Consider the following 4930-nt stretch of genomic DNA (forward strand, 5'->3'; position numbering starts at 1 on the left):
GGATAGCATTTGAAATGTAAATAAAGAAAATAATAATAAAAAATTAAAAAAAAAGAAACTGCAGCATACCACTGGAAGTTTCTTAGTGTGTTTCTCTCTATGGAATCCTAACAAATGCAGCTCAGTTAAGCAATGTAAGGAGGACCAATACATGTGTGTCGTTAGTGAAGAATCTATCATGTGTCCTTTCACATGCTTGCTTTAGCAGAATATCCTTTTTCCTATGTCTACTTCAGCTAAATGTTCCTTCACATGTGTGCCCCAGCAAAACACCATCCAACCAACTTTCCAAAGAAAGTTTCAACCTCACAACACCTAGATATGTACCCAAGGGAGATGAAAACATAGATCCACAGCAGGAATATTCATAACAGATACAGAGAAGAAATAAGCCTGTACTGCTTTTATGTAAATGAAGTCATGGGATGGTCTGACATTTGGTGAAGCAATATTCTGGGTATTTCTACTAAGGTGCTTTTAGATGAGACCCACATGTAAATTTGACTCAGTAAAGCAGATCTGAAGAACAACAACAACAACAACAACAAAAAAGGGATGAGACAGAAATCTAGCAATGGCCAGATCTGTTTGCTGCTATCTGGGACCTGGTGTCCAAGTGGAGGGCTCAAACTCAACAAGAACAAATCGTACCCATTTCCCCTACTGGAGAATGGAGAATTAATAAAAATAGCTACAGATGCAGATGTGGTTGCTGGTTTCTTGTCAAGAACATGAGTAAATTTATCTTTAGGCAGTTTCTACCTTTTACATTAAATGGTAGCTCAATAAGTCAGAGACCTGGGGAGAATTGAGGCTGTGTAGGTGGCTTCCAAGCAGCATGGCTAGGATGAAAGAACCATGCTGTAATAGTCCTGGGGGGGGGAGTCAATGAAGGATGGTTGAATGGAATAGGAGGTGCATGGAGATGTGGTCACAGTAAGGATGCTAGAGGCCAGTCTAGAGAGGTGACAAGCTCTTGGGCCTAGGCAATAGCTGGGAGGCCAATGATGATCAGTCAGGGCTGAAGGAGATGTTAGGAGATGGAATTTAGGAGAATGGTATTTTTGTGAATGAAAGAAGCAGATGGGCAAGATAATCCACAGATTCCAATGTGAAATTTTTCATGGTGTCTTAGATGTTTATATTTTGGATAAAGACCATTATCAAAAGCAAGTTGGGGAAGAGAGTGTAGTTAATTTAAACTTACAGCTTAAAATCCACCATGTAGGGAAGTCAGGGCATGAATTAAATGCAGGACCCTGGAGGCAGGAACTGAAGCAAAGGCCATAGAGGTGTTCTACTTATTCTCTATGGCTTGCTCAGACTGTTTTCTTATACAACCCTGGACCACCTTCCTAGGTGTGGTGCTGCCCACGTGCATCAGTAACCAAGAAGACACCCTGTAGACTTGTTTATAGTCTATGCTAACAGAGGGAATTTTCAATTGGGGTACTCACTTTCCAGGTGACTCTAGATGTGACAAGCTGGCAACTAACCAGCACACAGGGATAGACACCAGGGTGTTGTAGAAGTTGTGGGTCTTGGCCAAAGGGTAAAATTTGCTTAGAAGATTCATGTTCTAGTGGAGAGATCCAGGACTTATGCTTACTGGCATATTAGCAGTGGTTAACTATATGGCAGTAAACATTGAGTTTTGCATGCAGTATAATGGATTTAAGTCTGGGAGATAGATAACATCTGGAAGAGCCTGTGTAGCTTTCTACATAAGGCATCGAGTAAGCTGCTGAGAGTGCCAGAAGGCGCTGTGTGGTATGACAGCTACACATAAGTCACAATGGAGGTGCTGGTGGCAGCCTGATCTGCCTGCTCTCTAACATAGGTATGTGTGGAGCAGGAATGTGTGCGACTTCTCTGGGGAGTTTTGAGGTGAGGTAATAGCAAATATGCAGTCATTAAGATTATTTTAGTTAGGGTTTTACTGCTGTGTACAAACACCATGACCAAGGTAACTCTTACAAGGACGACATTTAATTGGAGCTGGCTTATAGGTTCAGAAGTTCAGTCCATTATCATCAAGGCAGGAGCATGGTAGTGCCCAAGCAGGCATGGCTCTAAAGGAGCTGAGATTTCAATATCCTGTTCTGAAGACAAACAGGAGAAGACTGGCTTCCAGGCAGCTAGAACAAGTGTCTTAAAGCCCATGCCCACAATGACACACCTCCTCCAACAAGGCCAGACCTCCAAATAGTACCACGCCCTGGGTCAAGCATATTCAAACAATGGCATTCTACCCATGGTTCCCATAGGCTTATACACATGTGGGAACTAAAAAGGGGCCTGGGAAAGAGGGGGGGAGGATAGCCCATGTCCGGCCAGAGTTCCACCTATGCTCTGGGCAGGAGGACATGGGAGGGCTGCCAGATGCTTTCCACTTTGATGTTACAGCTTCTTGTTCCAATGTCTGTGATCCACACATAATCTTCTGGGTTCCTCCAAAGGGTTTTATATATCCAGCTCTGCCCTATGTAGCACTCTAGGCTCTGGTCGACTCTACTCTAATGTGGCTACTGTTCTTGGTGATCATCCCATGGTACTGGTATCTCCAATATCCTGAGTATCTCATAGACTTCCTATATGGTGCCAAGTCTCAAATTCCTTTCCATTACCCCTTCAGTCCTTGGCCAACAATTACAACTGAGGTTGTACCTTCACCAATGGCCTTTCTTGGCTCCTCACAGTGCCAAGCCTCAGCTACTCTCCATGACCAATTCATACTTTCAAAACAAGTAGTACCACATGGGTGATTCTTACACACCACTAAGTCCAGTTGCAGCATGAGGTACAACCTTGATTATCCCTGGAATACAGCTTCTTTGGGCTTTCAGAAAACAGTTCCCAGAATTCACCTAAGTGATGCTGGTCTCTTCTTAATCACCACTAATTTCTTAGCTCAAGCTAACCAGCATTAATTGTTCTAGTAGTCTTTTCTATTTTTGACTCTAAAGCCAAAGTCACATGGCTGAAGCTGTCAAGTTCTGCTGCTTGCTGGGGCTGGAACATGGCCTCTCTTATTCCATTACCAGTTTTGTGTTCTCCTATTCCCTTACTGCCTAAGCTTGGCTATCCTGGAACTTGCTCTATAGATTGACCTTGAACACAGAGATCTACATGGCTGTGTATCCTGAATGCTTGGATTAAAGGCATGTTATCACCATGCCTGGACTTAAGCTTCTTCTCCTAGAACTTGCTGTGTCCCAGGCTGGCCTTGAACTCAGAGATATGCTTGCATTTGCCTCCTCGGAGGCTTGTACTACCATGCCTGGACCTAAACTTACCTGGGTGGGATCTTGCCCTAAAGTCACCACTCCTTTATTTCAATTTAATATACCTGTACACAGGATTCAGCTCCATCTCACTCTTTGGACAGTGACAAAAGCAGCCACATTCTTCTCCAAAATACCAAAAAAAAAAAAAAAATGTCTCTATGTCACATGCTAAAATTCTTCTACACTGAATCCTCTTGGGACTAGTCTTCACAGTTCAAATCACCCTCAACAACCAAGTCTTCTGTATTCTTACTAGGATAGCCAATTAAGCCCCACTTAAAGAATGTCACTGCATTCCAAACTCCCAAAATCCATATTCTTCCAAACAAAAGCATGGTTAGGCCTATCACAGCAATACAAGTCCCTAGTACCAATTTCTGTCTTAGGGTTTTACTCATGTGAACAGACACCATTACCAAGGCAACTCTTACAAGAACAACATTTAATTGGGGCTGGCTTACAAGTTCAGTGGTTTAGTCCATTATCATCAAGGAGGGAGCAAGGCAGCATTCAGGCAGGCATGGTGCAAAGGAGCTGAAAGTTCTACATCTCTATCCAAAAGCAGACAGGAAGAAGGTTTTAAAGTCCACATCCACAGTAATACACTTCCTCCAACAAGGGCACACCTCTTAACATTGCTATTCCCTGGACCAAGCATATTTAAACTACCACAGATGGTAATCCCTGCAGTAGTAACACAGGAGGTTCAGAAAAGTTCCTTTTAGGGTATATACCCTGAGAAAATTTTGAAGCCAAATGTTAATCTGTGCCTTGATAGAGTTCTTTCTAAACAATGTCAGCATTCCATTCTAGAGAATCCCGCTGCTATGCTAATATGGAAGAGTGTTTATGGGAAAGGGTTAGCACATGGATCAGGTGTTGGGCCCTCCTTCAACTGTAATGCTGATTCCAGCTGTAGAAGAGAAGTTCTACCCTGGCTCTGACTGCCTTCTGATGAAACTTGCTTTGGGCTCATGTGTCCATTTTCAGTGCACCAGAGTGGCTTGGGTCTAATAGTAATAAAGATGCTAGTGTTGCTTATGGAAGTCTTTAAGAAGGAAAAGACCACATGGAGGTCAGCCAAACCCAGTAGTTAATATGACGGATAAAATTCAAAAGTTATTCAATGTACCATTCAAAGAGATTTGGCGGAGCAGGAAGAAGATCAGAAAATCAGGAGTGGGGATTCTGACATAGAAGACTCAGTATGAGAACATTTGGATTAATAAACTCTAAGAAGTCCTAGTCTTCCAATGCTTCTGAAATCACCAGGCTACCATAAGCAGCTTTTTGGGCATAGAGGACACTCTACTATTTCCATTCTTAGAAACCAAAGACAAACTTGAGAGAGATCCCCTGAAGATGACTTGCTCTCTTCATGTCTTAACCTCACCATCCAGACCAGAACACACACACACACACACACACACACACACACACACACACACACATATATATCAGGAATCAGTATCTAGTATGCATTGGTGTTGTCCAGGAGAACCCAGGAAGCAAGGATCTTGAAAGTACTGGATCAGGAAAAAAACCACAACATAAACTCTACCTACTTTTGTCATCTGTTCTCTAGCTGGCTTGCTGATGCACACACACACACACACACACACACACACAGAGAGAGAGAGAGA

This window comes from Mus pahari, chromosome 5 (genome assembly GCF_900095145.1).
Source record: "Mus pahari chromosome 5, PAHARI_EIJ_v1.1, whole genome shotgun sequence".
Taxonomy (NCBI): Eukaryota; Metazoa; Chordata; class Mammalia; order Rodentia; family Muridae; genus Mus; species Mus pahari.